The following is a 16,604-nucleotide window of genomic DNA, read 5'->3' as shown; positions in this document are numbered from 1 at the left end:
TTTGCAGTGAAGCCTCAGACAACACTGTTGATTTTAATTGCCACATCCCTGCAACCCTCTAACCAAAATAATTCTGTGTATACAATAGCATCTCTAGAGAAGGAATATATAAATGTCAAAAGCTAAGCTCTACACTCTGCACAGAGGACCTTTATAAATCCGGAATAAATGAGGTGTTTAGAATTGCTGCCAGCAGCCCTGGCAAGGGGGATGGGAAGAGGAAAAAAGAGAGAGAGAAAAGTCTGTTGATCTGCCCAGATTCTGTTTTTCTTGCAGAAATTTCTTATCAGCAGATGCACACGCATCCTACATGATGCAATTGTGGATCTACCGATAAGGGAATAGTTTGACTAAATGTAGATGGATTGGACCAGTTATTTGGCCGAGTGTTACGATGTGAAACAGCTGAGTCCAGAGCGTCTGTGCATTTTCGGCAGCCAGCCGAAGGATAAGTAAGGAGTTGTCTTGCTGGAATTGTTTGGCATGGATTCTTTGCCCTTCATTTGTCCAGCGTTGTAAGTGTATAAATCAGTTTGTATGGGCCATGATGACTCCAAGATTCACAGCCACTCATCTCTCTGTGACATTGATGGAATCTTTATTGGATCAAATGCATTGGAATTCTAATTATGACTCTCTGCTCTTTAGTGTTCCCCTCCAGCCATCAATATCTTGTAAACAATCATATTTTACAAGCTTCAGGAAGATAGTTTAGGCAGATGTGTGCTGACTAGGACAAGGCGCTAACCAAATCACAGCAGAGGGATCATATTCCTCACGTTCAGTGATTGAAGTGAAATCAGAAGGAATTGGAAATGGTACAGTCATCGTCCTCTTTAACAGGGAGGGGGAGATGGAAAGGAAATAAGTAGCCCTTTGGAAACATTTCTGAATTGTCACAAAGTTACATGAACATTGACGTATATTCAATATACATTCAATATACAGCAATTTAAAAAAATGATAACGTTATTCCTTCCAAGGAAAGAACTCCGCATAAATTTATGCAACATTATGGAAGTTGTTGTTCAAAAATTTCTGGAGATCTGTGAGTTAGCCATTCCTGATGTACAGCCATCACAAGGTTGAAGTAAAAGGTAAAGGTACCCCTGCCCATACGGGCCAGTCTTGACAGACTCTAGGGTTGTGTGCTCATCTCACTCTAGAGGCCGGGAGCCAGCGCTGTCCGCAGACACTTCCGGGTCACGTGGCTAGCGTGACGAAGCTGCTCTGGCGAACCAGCACCAGAGCAGCACACGGAAACGCCGTTTACCTTCCCGCTATAAAGCGGTACCTATTTATCTACTTGCACTTAAGAGTGCTTTCGAACTGCTAGGTGGGCAGGAGCTGGGACCGAACGACGGGAGCTCACCCCGCCGCGGGGATTCGAACCGCCGACCATGCGATCGGCAAGTCCTAGGTGCTGAGGTTTTACCCACAGCGCCACCCGCGTTCCATAAGGTTACCTACTGCTAAAAAAACCCCTTTGTTCAGAATCCCATGTACATCTGTCATCATGGTGGCCTGGTGTATTTCAGCATAGTAGGCTATTATGAAGTAAAGCACAGGAGCATTAGAAGCTGCCTGATATCGAGAGTATCAGACCACTGACTAGAACTGGCTCTCTAGGGTTTTGGAACTCCCTTGCCCTACCTGGAGATATCAAGGATTGAACTAGGAACTTTGCATGCAAAGTATCTGCTCTACCACTGAGGTATACCTGTGGCCAAGGGCCAAATAAACCTAGAGCATCCTGAGAGGTGAAGGTAGGAAGACTCAACTCCTGGTAGTCGCCACTGGTCCATCTAGAGAGGGAACTAGTTAATGAGGCTCTGGCCAAGAATATATAACAACAACAACAGCAATTTATTATTTATACCCTGCCCATCTGGCTGGGTTTCCTCAGTTACGACCCAACAGAATATTAAAAACATGATAAAATATCAAACTTTAAAAGTTTCTCTAAACAGGGTAGCCTTCAGATGTCTTCTAAAAGTCAGATAGTTGTTTATTTCCTTGACATCCAATGGGAAGGTGTTTCACAGGTCGGGTGCCACTACCAAGAAGGCCCTCTACCTGGTTCCCTGTAGCTTGACTTCTCGCAGTGAGGGAACTGCCAGAAAGCCCTCGGAGCTGGATCTCAGTGTCTGGGCTGAACGCTGGGGGTGGAGATGCTCCTTCAGGTATACATCTAACTTCTTTTGTCCTATCAGACCGATGCACAATTCTGATGGTATTGGGATTTATTTATTTTTTAGCCAGGGTGTTAATAAAAGGGCCTGACTTACCATAAGAATGTAAGAAAAGCCTGCTGGATCAGGCCACTTATGTAGTCCAGCTGTGGAGACAGAGCACAGCCATTGTGGCTAGTAGTCATTCATAGCCTCTCTTCCACGAATTTGTCCACTGCTCTTTTAAAGAAGGTGAAAAGTGTGAAACCAGATACTTTGTGTGGGCCACTGGAATCTGCTGCCAAAGAATTTTTGAAACATTCACTTCCAAAGCATTTTTCCTGTCAGCCCATAAAAAGAATTATGTTCATGTGTAGATGTCATAAATTTACACATTTTTGTTGTCCCACAACATCTTACTCTGGCAGCCCAAAATATTCTAGGTCCTGATATTTAATACAGACAACAGAAATGTTAAGATCTGAAGTCAATCAGAGTATGGCAGGCTACTTTGATATCAAAACTGATACCAGTTAAGCAAGCAAGCCTAAATATGGGGTGCACGTTCTGTACCTATTAACCACAGGTACATACAGTGAGAAAATATATCCTGTAGCTATTAAAGAGATGCAGTTCCTACATCTTCACGCAGACCATTACCGAGTCGACGTAGCCAATCTGGTACCCTCCAGATGTTCATAGAATCGTGGAATTGTAGGCTTAGAAGGGACCCTGTGAGTCATCTGGTCCAACCCCCTACAATACAGAAACCAGCAACTATGTTGTTGGACTCCAACTCCAATCTGTCCAAGCCAGCATAGCCAATGACCAGGGATGAATGGGGATTGCAGCCCAGCAACATGTGGGATGGACTACCGCTTGGTCTGGGTGTTTTTGCTCTAAGAATCTGAGAATATGTTTTGTACAAGTTTCTGTGTATCCAGGATGGGCATCTGCAGCCCTTGCGGTCTTTTCATAGCGTTGTGTCTTTTACGTGACGTCATGGAGATTTCCACCAAGACAGGAAGAGATTTCGCAAGGGGGACTCATAATGGAAATAACTTGTAATGCGTAATGATTGCTTTCACTTTGTAAGTGATTTTTTTAAAAGGAAGTTAATCATCCTGGTGATGGTGCTGTTAAACACTTCTCTAGAATTCTCTAGTATTCATGAGCATATCTGTGCTGTCATGGTAGATCTAACCTTTTGGCTGGTCTTATGGCATTCTCATTCTGTACGATCCACTTGATTCCTTGGTATGGGGGGATATTCAGTATATTGTATTCTTACATGGCATGCAAGGAAATGATGGTTTTGAGGTTGACAGGGAATGAATCTGAAACGTCTGCAACAATCAATTTTATCCATTGCATTACACAACTTTTTCAGTCCTTTTCTTTTTGTAGAACATAGATTTCATGGGGAATAATAGAAAATTTTCATCTGAAATTGCTGTGAATCACTCAAGGCGGTGCTGTGGTTCTCCCCTCATTCCATCGATCCTTACAAGAATCTTGTAGGTTAGACTAGGCTTTCTCAACCTTGTAGTTCAAGAACATCTGGGAACCCAACTCCCATCATCCCTGACCACTGGGCATGCTGGCCAGGTATGATGGGAGTTGTTGTCTAACAACATCTAGGAACCCAAGGTTGAGACAGGTTGGGTTAGACAAAAATAGCAATGGTCAAAAGCCATCCAGTAAGCTTTGTTGCTGAGTGGAGATTTAAATCGGTGCTTATCCAGTCATAGTCCAACATGCTAAGAATTAAACAACACTATACTATTCTTGTGGCAGTGGGAGGAGAAGCATTATTTTGCTGTACTGCTTGTGTTCTACATGATTTTACAAATATTTTTTGGTGATTGAAACTCACTGTGAGAGAAATGAATTCATTTGAAATATTTGCATATCCCTTTATGGAATTAATCTACAGTCTGTCTGTGTCTTGGAAACAGGGGTGTGTTGTGTAGTTTCACAGGAAATGCTGTAATTCAATGAGAAAGGGTGAGAAAGTGACAGTTCTCAAAAATCTTTACTTGAAAGTTGTTGTAAGTGACTACCTCAGTGTCAGTTTCCAGTCTGATATGTGGAGACTATTATATAGGCTTGGGGGAGCAATTAGATTCAATTCAAATTCAAATTATTATCTTAATAATTTGCAATTTCTGAAACACTGTGCAAACCAAATCACACTCACCCTTAGAAATGTACACCTCTCTGAATTTTGCAGTGCATGTCTCCAACCAAGTAGCACATATAAAATGCATTGCAAAATGCATATACTAGTGAAAATAATTCACCTAAAGGATTGCATTAGGAACATATAAATATTAGGGAAAACATGCTTTGTAAAAACTGCCTACTAAGTGTGTATGTTAGAAGACATTTGCACTAAAACGCTGGTGAATCTTCATGAGGACTTTTTGAAAAATAAAAAATCACAAACTGGTGTGGAAATGTAGAGAGCAGAATTTAAAATTGGGTTAAAAAACGAGAAAGTGGGAGAAACCAAAATCGACAGATTTGCCCATAGAAATTGATGGATTTGCCCATCCCTACTTCTCCCCTGGCTTATAAGAACGTTTTGCAGACTAGTTGTAACTGCCTTTTGCCCCTCTTAACCTGCAACATGGGGAAACTTAACATTGCAGGATGGTTTTCTTAAGCCACTCAGAGATGTAGCTCTCCTTCCTGCATCATGGACATAATATACATACAGTGGTACCGCAGGTTACATACGCTTCAGGTTACAGACTCCACTAACCCAGAAATAGTGCTTCAGGTTAAGAACTTTGCTTCAGGATGAGAACAGAAATCATGCTCCGGCGGCGCGGCGGCAGCAGGAGGCCCCATTAGCTAAAGTGGTGCTTCAAGTTAAGAACAATTTCAGGTTAAGTACAGACCTCCGGAACGAATTAAGTACTTAACCCGAGGTACCACTGTATTTGATATTGTCATATAAAGAGCTTTTTTCTCTGCACACAAAAATAGGAACTGCTTGCGTCACCTGCCATCCCCAAACACAATAAGACCTGTGTTTGAACTTGTGCCAACTCCTGTTTTTGCCTCTACTTTTTTCCCCTTGGTGGCAGGAAGGTGGGGAAGTGGAATGATGACACTCTGCTCCAGAAGCACAGCTATGCTCATGTCTTGCCTTTCCCCACCGCCTCTTACGAGCAGCTGCCACTTTCACTTCTCTGATTGGAATGCAACATGATGTCAAAAGGAACTAGGAAGTCCCATCTCAGACAAAAGAATTGTAAGACTAGAACTTGTTTATGTCTGTGGTTGTGCCATGATGAGTAATGCATTTTCCCCAACCTCAACACTCCGAACATATTTGGAATTTTTATAAAAAAATCAGTGCATGCAGATATGGATATATTTATCCGTTTATTTCCACACACAACACAAAAAGGAGAGGGGCAAAAATGCTCAAGGTCACCTCTGTTGCTTGGCAATGCTCTGTCATGCAACAACTTCCTTTGTATTTGTTTTTAATCTTCTTTCTACACCCTTAGGAGCTAATGCCACTCTAGCAGAAAGAGAGAGATTTCTTAGAGAGCTTCTTGGTGAAATAATTGTACATAAATCAAGGTGCCATTTTTCCTTCATCTGGGGAAAGGGTGGCCGGGAGATGCGCACAAGCTGACCCAGCCATTTCAGGCAACCTTTTCCATTTTAGAGATCAAAAGCAGGTATCACAACAATGGCGGACTTTCAAATTCTCAAATTTCAGTGGAGCCCTCATGCTGAATTTAAGCACCCCTTGCTTCTGGCACTGCACATTATTGTGCTCCCCCACTCACCGCAGTGTGGTGCCCAGTGTGGCCAAACAGGTCACACTGCCCTAAATCTGCTTCTGCTCACAAATGTGAAGGAACTCCTGAAGAAATGAAACAAAGCACAGAACAGTTTTCTGGAGTAGCTCTCCAAATTCCATATATGGTGTTGCTTATTTTGCATATGATTTGATTCAGTTTCCAGGTAAGGATTGACAAGTTCCCCATGTTAGAGAGCCATGTCAGCTTTTGAAGTCGATGACAGGGAGAAGGCAGAGATGATTCGTAATCCACATAGCACATTTGATGCACTAAAAGGGGGGCTTTTTCTGGGCACTTGCAGTTGCTGGCTGTTCCCTCAGGAGACAGTATAGCCTTCTACTGGGGAGGCCAGGGCTGAAATCGTTGCTCATCCATGGATGGGCTTGAGGCCTTGTTATGAGCATTAGGGGAAACATACCTGCCACCTTGATCTTCCTCGTGGAAGGACAGGATTTCTTTAATCTTTTTTGTTTAAAGGGTGCTTGTGGTGAGCAAAACAGAGGAGAAGGAGGAGGAGGAGGAGGAGGAGGAGGAGGAGGAGGAGGAGGAGGAGAAGACAGGGGTGTTGCTTGTTCTCATCAAAGATCCAGCAAAGGAGTCTCTGTCAAATCTCACAAGTTGAGATGGGAATTCTTGGCAGCCAGAGGCCCATGTTCTAACAAGACTCGCTTGCATGGGTACACTTTGCTACTGAAACGCTTAGCTGAGAGCATCTGCTTTGCTGGAGCCGCATGACGACATGTTCAAATATTTGCTTGTGGTTGCCAGCCCATGCTTTTCTAAGCAATCCCACAAAAGATGAAAAGATTTTGTTTTGTTTTCATTTTGTCATTAGGGAATCAGATCTAGACTCTGCGGCAGCATCACACACCCAAGATAATGCAGTGCCTCTGTGGCAGACCCAGGTAATGATGGATTCAAATCTCCTCGATTCCACTTGCGTGCTCTAACCTGAAGACTGTCTGTCATTACAAATTACATTTAATTGTGCAGGTGTGGGAGCATTAAATATCCTGCTGTTTTTACGATGGCCTTGTTCACTGATACTAGTTACTAATCCAGATTTGTTTGAGTTAGTCCATCCAAGTTTATAGGCCAGACAAAGAGCGGTATGGAGTGAAGAACAAGTTTGCTTCTATCCTGTGTGAAGGATGATATTTAAAACTCTACAGTGTCTTGACCTTTGTCCAGACCTTTGTATGGGGTGGAAGCTGTATGGAGTGGAGACTGAAGGCATGTAGTGATTTTCTTAAAGTGTTAGGAAACTGCCTTATACGGAGTCATACAAATACACCATCTAGTTCAGTATTGTCTACACTGACTAGCAGCAGCTCTCTGGAGTTTACAGGCAATATTTTCCCCCAAGCCCTAACTGGAGATGCTGGGCACTGAACTTGAGACCTTCTGCATGCAAAGCAGATGCTCTACCATTTCCCTTCCCTTCCCTTCCAACCTAATCTCCAGCGTAGAATTGTCATTCTGTTTGCCAGTTGCTTTCAAAATAGATTGATTATGCTTGCAATGGTGCCCACCTGTTGGTCACTGTTGCCTGTAGCAAGGGGAAGAAGTGTATGAAGACAAGGCAAACATGTTTGAAAGGAGAAAAGGCTTAAAATGTCCCCACTCTTGAGATTTAACACTTTCCCCTAGAGACCACCCTGAGAAAGAGGCTGAAGCCCTGAGATTCCAGTTCCTGGCAGCCTGGCACGACCCTGGCAGCAGTAAACTGTCCTGTCCACAAAGCTGTCACTCAGAGCATCACTCATATTGCCACTCTGTCCACAGATTGTTCAAGACACTTTGGTTACTGAGGCATATATGATGCCCCTCAGATGCTACAGTTCATGATTATCTGCTGCCCTTTTAGGGTCACCCCAAACCTGCTGACTGAGCAGATCTTTCCCAATGATAAGGCTGGCTCTGCAGTTGTATTGTTCTTTGCTTAGCTGTCCTTTTTAACTTTATTTTATTCAGTTTTGTTGATTTGCTGTTGAAATAATTTTTACTCTTCTGCATCTGTACCTAAAATGGCTTTGAGGCGGTTTACAACATATTTTAAACTATGTGTTAAAAAACCCTGTAAAATGTCAATAAAGCTCAAGCAACCATATGCTGTAGGCAGAGGTATAAACAAATCAATCACCCAATGCCTAGGGGAAGAAAATGGTCTTTTGAAGCCTAAAAGGTAATAAACCAAGTTCCAGTGGAATGTCTCTGGGCAGGAAATTCAATACCTGAGGACTATTGCAGAGAGAGTTTTAGCCTGGCCCAGTCAACACCTGCCTAACTTCCAAATATTTGGTCACCTGGAGCATACTCTCCAACATTTCTCCGGTGTAAATAGGGACATCCCATTCCATAATGATTATACCCCACACATCTTACCGGGTTGCCACATCTACTCTGGGCAGCTTCCAACATATCTAAAAACATAATAAAACATTAAACATTAAAAAACTTCCCTATACAGGATATGCCTTCAGATGGCTCAGGGGTCAGATAACTCCATACCCTCCAACATTTCTCCAATGAAAATAGGGACATCCTAAGGAAAGGTGGGACATTCTAGGATCAAATCAGAAACTGGGTCAGCTTCTCTAGATCAGGGATATCACTGGAAAATAGGGACACTTGGAGGGTCTGCTAGAGCAGGGCATTTGAAGATGATCTTAGCAGCCAGGCAGGCTCAAATGGATTCTTCAGTTATATTGGTCTCAAGTCATTCAGGCTTTATTGGTCAAAACCAGCAATTTGAACTGTGCCTGGAACAAATTTTGCCTGTGAAGAACTTTGATGATGGGTAAGTCCCAGTTAACAGCCTGGATACAATATACTGAATTCATCAAAGTTTCCAGGCAGTCTTCTAGGGCAGCCTTATATCCAACACATTGCAGTAGTCCAACCAGCATTTTGCCAGAGCACAGATACACATGGCAAGGCAATGTCACTTGCTATGTGTTTTTCATAGCATTCTTTTGTGTTGTGTGTTCACTGTCTGAAGGCACATGATGCAGCTGCTTTGCTGGAGCTAAGTAAAACCTGAGCATTGCCAGGGCGTGGATTGTAGAGTGCCTGGATATGCTCTCTTGAATTCCATAGATATAAGCGAAATAAATAAATGTGCTATCAGTAGCTGAATTATTCAACAAAGAGGGGTGTCTATTTAACTCAAGTGTCTCTTGTGATCCTCCCCTTCCTAATCAACCTCAAGAAACTTGGCAACCAAGGTACATTCTGTGACCTTTTCCAGCTGCTCCTCAGATGCATTTGATCATCATGGACATGTAATAAGGCTCTGAAAAAATTACCAGGCTAACCTTCATCTGTGTGTGTCAGAAGATTGCAGGTGTAATGGCTTTTATGGATGCTGCTGTAGACATTTGGCACTCTGCATTAAATTTCAAGTGATGGGTTTTACCGATTTAAATGCTTTCTCCTGCAAGAGGCACATGCCACAGTGCTCAGAAGGTGAAACAGTAGCTGGATCTTCTGTGCGATTCCATTGTAGTCCTTTGGAGGTGTTTGCCTAATGCAGCAGCAGGACTAAGCAATTTGCTTTTGTTGGGGTAGAGAGAATTCAGTAATGCAGAGCAAGTATGCTGTAGTAGCTCTGTTATCAGAGTATATTAAACCTTCACACATAAACAAAGTCTTTATGGAGCTATCATATCAGAAGCTGTAATTCTCAGGATGGTTTAACAATCAATTCCTCTTCTGAAGCAGCTCTGGGAATTGTAGCTCTGTGAGAGAAACAGGAGTCTACCAGCAACTCACAGCAACTTTATCAAACTGGAGCTCCCAGAATTCTTTGGGGGAAGCCATAATTGTTAAAAGTGATATCACAGAGCTTTAAATGTTTGGTGTGAATGTGGCCATAGTGTAGTGGGACTCAAAATCTCACATCTAAGAACTCAAGATGGATTGTTGCGAACTCCCTCTAGTAAAGTTATCTAAGGAGTCATCTTATACTGAGTCTTAACCTGATCCAATAAGCTTTTTACTCTCTATGTTGATAGTAACTAGGCAGAGGGCCTTCTTGGTAGTGGCACCCACCCTGTGGAATGCTCTACTATCAGATGTCTAGGTGATAAAGTATTTATATACCTCCCTCTCACAAAATGCCAGGGAGGTTTACAGCAACTTATAAAAAAATAACATTAAAAAGCAATATAGAACAATCATTGAAACAAGTGGCTGCTCAATGCCAATGTAGTCTTTGGGATGCATTTTGCTGATCTGTATTAGCAGGTATCATAATTCTATAGAGTGATCATAGTTTGCTCTCCTCATAGTAAGTCCACAGAACTGGGCATCCCTTATTTCTTTTGCTGAATACTACAAACAAATATGGGATGTGGCTGGAGCTGTGGTCTAAACCACTGAGCCTTGGGCTTGCCCAGGGCTCTGCAACCTTTAAGACAAAAAGAGCCACTTGGACCCGTTTCTGAAGAAAAAAAAACTGGGAGCCGCAAAACTCGTCATTATAAAAATAACTTTTTTGTCACTTTTTAAAATTATTTCTTTGTTTGACTCCTCAGAATTACTCCTCCTCATAGAAATAAACGTTAAATTAACAAGTTACCTATTTTTGTGTGTGTGTTCTTCACTCCCCTTCAAAACAGTGACCAGCGTACATGCCCCCTTTCAATGCAGTGACCAGCGTACATGCCCCTTACAATGTAGCGGGCGGGCGGGAAGGTGACGTCGGGACGGTGCGTGACTAACACACGCACCGCCCCCATGCGACGTCTCAGCCAGTACAGCGCCCGCCACAGTGGGGAGTGTCGGGACGCACAATGCGCCTCCTCCCCTCGCTAGTATCCGCCCAGGAGCCGCGGCAAAGGTGTAAAAGAGCCACATGTGGCTCCAGACCCTGGGCTTGCAGACCCCTGGGCTTGCTGATCAAAAGGTTGGTGGTTCGAATCCCTGCAACAGGGTGAGTTCCCGTTGCTCGGTCCCAGCTCCTGCCAACCTAGCAGTTTGAAAGCACACCAAAAAGTGCAAGTATATTAATAGGTACCACTCTGGCGGGAAGGTAAATTGTGTTTCCGTGGGCTGCTCTGGTGTCAGTGTTCCATTGCACCAGAAGCGGCTTAGTCATGCTGGCCTCATGACCCGGAAAAACTGTCTGCAGAGTAGACAAACGCCGGCTCCCTCGGCCTGTAAAGCAAGATGAGTGCCGCAACCCCAGAGTCATTCATGACTGGGCTTAACTGTCAGGGGTCCCTTTACCTTTACAAACAAATTACCCAGCCTGTTGATTTCTGTGTCTCTCTCTGCCCCAGGATTTGGCTAACACAGAGAGTTGCACAGAATGTAAATTGCTTTTATATGTGTACTTTCCTTTACAGCTAAATTCTTTGTACTTTCAGAGACCAGGAGTGCATTTCACTGTGCAGGCATGTGGGTTTTTGCATGCGTATATGTGAATGATTATGCGTCACACAGTGGTTTGCTGCAACGGCAAAGTGCTTTTTTTTTTGTATATGCACTTGAAATACACTCTACGCAGTGATGTGGATTAAGCACCTTGCTCATTATCTAATAATGCCTGCCTGACACAGATGGGAATCATTCTTGCGGTATAATTGAAATCCAGAGAGACTTCAGGTCCCAGTGCAGGCAGAGGGGTCACTGAGGACAGCTGCTAAGGTGTAGGAATGAAAATAGATTCATGTGGCTCCCTTGGGACTAACACCCAGAACAACCTTCACTCAGCAGCAGCTTTTCAAACTGCTGGGAGTATCTTGGAGCATATAAATGGAGCACTAGAACTTTAAAGCTTCATGTTATATATGCTTAGATGCAATAGGGGAAGTGCCATAGGTTGCCAAGGGGTGAAAAGCTAGCATTCTCACATAAATCTTCCTTAATAGACTGAATCAGGCCTTGGTTCATTAGCCACACCCACACCAAGCATTTAAAGCACATGAATCCTGGGGTGTGTGGTTAAGCCCTCACAGAGCTACGATTCTCAGCACGCTTCACAAACTACAGTTCCCAGGATCCTTTGGGGGCCTTTTGACAAAGAATGGAATGGGTGAAAGTCACTGTATGAAATTTGAAAGGCAAAACACTCATCTCCCACCATCTCTAAAGGAATGTGGCCTTGAGAGACAAGCAAAATATTTGTCATGAGAATGGTCAACCACGCCTTTTATTTGGAGTGGCGTTGCTGTCACCGCTCACAGATTCACAGTGCCTTATAATAAAAAGTCATAGGAATGGACAAGAGGCTTGCGGGTGTACAATAAGAATCCAGGCACAGGCTGATCTCTCCGGATAAATGTCAATATGCATTATTAAATGAAACAGTGGTTAAAATATGGACTGCTAGATGCGTTTTCCTTCTGAGGACATGGAAGGAATCGAAATGCCTTTTCAAAGCAGATGTCGATGTCTTTGCTTTTTTTGATCAATTCTTTATTGTGTGTGCATATAGTTGTAGATATCTAGTTTGAAGCATTAATTACAACACTGCTCTCTCCCCCCCACCCTCTGCCCCAACTAGCAGAGTGGAGGCAGATCACAGGATTAGAGGAGGACTTAAGACAATTTCCTGAAGTGTTCATCGGAAGGTTTTGGGCCACCTGATATCCTTTTAAATCAGGGATATGTTTCATCTTCTTTAGTGATCCTTGCAGCATCTGACGTGCTGGGTCGCCTTAAGAAATACTTTCAAAGGAGATGGGATTGCAAGATCAGTAGTCACCTTCAAAGTCAGTATTTTTTTTACCTCTGGCATGGAAATATTGCAATCTTTTGAGACCTTTGTGGACTCACAACAGAGGATCCCTGTTATTTCTGTTGTGGATGTACCTATCATTCCTTTTGAAAAGAGAGGTGGAATGTGGACATGAGAATGAAAAACAGTCTAAGTTGCAGCTCAGCTTATTCTGAAATGTAATTTCAAACAAATGTGTAGTGGCATGAGCTGCTTCATAGCTAATGCCATCCCCTGGTTTGAAATTCTGCACACGTACAGATCCAGTCATTAGGCACATATATATCTCCTCCCCTTCTGCATTGAGTTTAATCTTGGTTTGTATGAGAAGGATGGTTTGAACAAATCATAGTTTTCCTGGTTCTAACAAAATTGCAAACCATGGTTTGCTACGAACTCCAAAGTAAGTTAAGAAATTACTGGGGGTTGGGGGAGGATTGAGGGATACATAACCATAGTTTGGTGTACTGCTCGCATAGGCAGTGGTCTGAGACGATGAGAGGTGCACTTTGGAACATCTGGAGGGCATCAGGTTGGGTTGGGGAAGACTGGTGTAATATGTATCTAAACTGGCACTATAAGTGGTTTTTGTGTGTGTAAGAGAGAGAGATTAAATCAAGATAACACAGGAAGCTAGGAAAGTCATTTTTGGTTTTGAAAGAAACTTCGGGGTCATCTATAGTGCTGTTTAATGTGCACAGTAAGTTTCCTGCACTTCTATTAATTCTTCCTTATCCATATGAGATTCTTCTCCAAATCACTACCTTACTACATTTCCCCTTCTTTTTGGAGAATCCCTGGTGTGAGAAAATCTGGAGTGAGGGAGGGGTGAGTATGGAATGCAGTGATTTGGAGGAGAACATCCTATGGGCAGTGAAGCTTACTATCTGCGTGAAACGACAGTATGGCTGAGCCCTCAGGCCTGAGGGTAGTCATGTTTTCAGGAAATCAGAGTTGTGTGGCAGATATTGAGAAGACTCTCCACCTTCTGTTGAGGCTCGCTGGGGCAGATGGGAGTCAAACAACATCTGGGAAGCCACCATTCCCTGCCTGATCCCGGGGCCTTAATGCATCTTATCTTGCAGTGCCCAAGTGATCTCTGTTCTTGTCCTTTCTTTAAAACAGAAAGAGTACAGAACAGCTTAGAGTGCCACTCACGATCTCATTCCTAGTGTTCTGGCTCAGGTGGCCTCAAATGCCACCACAGGGCTGCTCAAGAAGCACGTGCCCCCACGGAGGAGCAGAGGTTTTCAAAATGTCTTCCCTCTCCATAAATTGCCTTTGCTGTTTCATTACACAGTTTTAATTTATGCTTATTGTTTTCAGCAGCATTATGTAACCTGCTCCGTGAGGCTCGCTTGAAAAGCAGTACATAAATACCTTTAAAATAAATAAATAAATAATTGTGGAACAGACGGCAGCTAAAGGGGAAACTTGGCCTAGCTGAGGTGGTAGCATCTTTCTGTTTTAACATCACTTTACACGATCTTGTGCATATACTGGTATTTGCAAGAGTAAGTACATAAAGTTTGAAGGAGCTAGACATGTCCGTAAACATCCACCCTCCCTTCTGAGGGCCTGTATGTAACCTTCAGTGAAGTAAGAATCTCACACTGAACATCACTTGAGGTTATATTTTCTCATCCCAGGCAGGTTAGCTACAGAACAGAGTGATAGTAAGGACATCTTTTCTCTCTGCTGTGTCATTGCTGTCAGCCCTGCGCATGTCTCCTTAGGAACAGAGTTTCTAAGGCAGGGATAATAGCTCCTAGTTAGGTATGTGGTCTGCAGCTCTGAGTTTTGTTTTGTGTGGGCTTTTGGTAGGATATGGTTATATGTCTGGTCACTTTGAAGAGGTGAAATGTTCATCCATGCAGATGCCTAATGCATTCCTACTCTGCAGTTTCTGCTAAGCTAGAGAAAACAACATAACCTGTTATTCTTGTGTGTGTGTGTTTAAAATACTGATTATCTTTTATTCTGATCTCCTGGGAATGGTATGCTTGGCAATGGCTTCTATGGAGAACTATAAACCAAGAAGCATATCCCCCTCCAACTCCTCTCAGCTGTGAAAATTGTACAACTCCAATTACTCTATTACTTTAATTATTCATCCGATTTTAACCATAATCTTGTCACTCTTTGCATAACTCAAGTAATGCACTAAAAAACCAACTATCCAAAGATAGCAACATTTAATAATATTGGCAATCCATTATCAAGGTGAAGCCACTTATTAATGTATCTTTTAGGTTTATCGCTGTCTGCAAAACAGTGCTCCTCTTACAGAAATATAAACCGTAGGGGTCACAGAGAGTTTGAGTGCAGGTCTTAATGGATCTGGTCCCTGGGGGAAAGGTAGCATTCAAACTTCATGCACCTTTGCTTATGTAAAATTGCTACCATGGAGGGTGTCTTGTGAGGAACATAGAGATGGACCGAGACATTCTGAGTCCTGAGATGGAAAAGACAAATAGTACCTACCTACCCACCCATAGTAAAAAAAAAAAACCCACAGCCATCAACTATAGAATATGCTGCTTTTTTTAAAAAACGGGGATCAGTATTGGTAACCTAAGGCAGGTTACCTCATTCCTAATGATGTAGCCAACATTCCACAAATTCTCAAAAGTTTCCTTCAACCCATAATACAGTGGTACCTCAGGTTAAGTACTTAATTCGTTCCAGAGGTCCGTTCTTAACCTGAAACTGTTCTTAACCTGAAGAACCACTTTAGCTAATGGGGCCCCCACTGCTGCCGCGCCGCCGGAGCACGATTTCTGTTCTCATCCTGAAGCAAAGTTCTTAACCTGAAGCACTATTTCTGGGTTAGCAGAGTCTGTAACCTGAAGCGTATGCTCTACTGACTCCATCACCCCATATTACTTAAGTCCTTCTTCACGCAGCACATAGTTAAATTATGGAATTTGCTTCCACCAGAGGCCATGACAGCCAGTGACTTGGATGACTTTAAAACTGGGATTAGATAGATTCATGGAGGATAAGACTATCAATAGTTACTAACCCTGATCGCTATGTTCTGCCTCCATGAAGAGATGGTATTCTTCTGAATGCCAGTTGCTGGAAATTGCAGGAGCAAACTTACTAGGGAGTGGGTCCCATTGAACTCATTGGGACTTCTGAGTAAAGATGCTGTTAAAAAAAAACAGTTTAAAGAACGTTTCCTTGATGCCTCGAAGAAGATTTATATTTCCTGATGATCTCAGTTTATGGGGATTGAACAGAACTCTGCCGACTTCATAGTGTCTCTTGTTTGTTTTACAATTTGCTGGAATGTAGGGCAGAATATGTTAGCATCGTATATTAGTGTGAATCCCTTACAAAGCAAACAAAAAGTTGTCGAAGCTGCTTCTGGGTCACGTATGCCAATGCGGTACATTATCTCTGTGCTATTTGGTGCAAAAAAAGAGGAAAGTGTTTTGGCTTGGCATGCACATTTTTTTATTTATAGCTGTCTTTGATCCTCTTTTGTTTTTTGGCTGTTATGTGTTGCATTCCCTTCATTAAGCTAAAATGAAGCTGAAAACCATCTGAAGGATTATGATCCTCTGGCAAAATGTTAAATTGTGCTGCTGACCAAAGTTAATGTTGCAGTAATGGGGGATGAGCGTCTCTGAGAAATCGCAACAGAATACATAAAAATCTACAGCAGTATCATGAAGAATTTTTAAGTGCCAGATTCCAAAGGCTCTAATTAAAGGGATTGTGCTCCCACAGGCAGAGGAGGAGGAGGAGGAGGAAAACAGAGGGTTAGCATGAAATGCTAAACTGAAGTTCAGCATCAGGAGGTCAAGCCACAGCAAGTTTCAGGCCACTGTACCTCCCTTCCTTTTCCAGTGGTGTTGGGAAGCGGTCATCTTT

General features: G+C 42.8%; 1 protein-coding gene across 5 annotated transcripts in view; it reads left to right on the top strand.

The window, feature by feature from the left end:
• FLRT2 (fibronectin leucine rich transmembrane protein 2) overlaps window positions 1-16,604 on the top strand; it is a 91,505-nt gene that overhangs the window by 16,216 nt on the left and 58,685 nt on the right. Inside the window, exon 2 of one of the 5 annotated variants that reach the window (XM_080974243.1) lies at window positions 6,834-6,903. The exons of 3 other annotated variants lie outside the window; for them this stretch is intronic. The gene's annotated coding sequence lies outside the window, so the exon portion shown is untranslated. Of the gene's footprint in view, window positions 1-6,833; window positions 6,904-12,696; window positions 12,718-16,604 lie in introns of those variants that run through there. One more of the 5 variants, XM_080974246.1, reaches the window with a different exon arrangement.

Source organism: Podarcis pityusensis (assembly GCF_964106645.2).
Source record: "Podarcis pityusensis genome assembly, chromosome: 1".
In the NCBI taxonomy this organism is placed as follows: Eukaryota; Metazoa; Chordata; class Lepidosauria; order Squamata; family Lacertidae; genus Podarcis; species Podarcis pityusensis.
The sequence above is the reverse complement of the archived record's forward strand: the minus strand, read 5'-3'. Positions and strand labels throughout refer to the sequence as shown.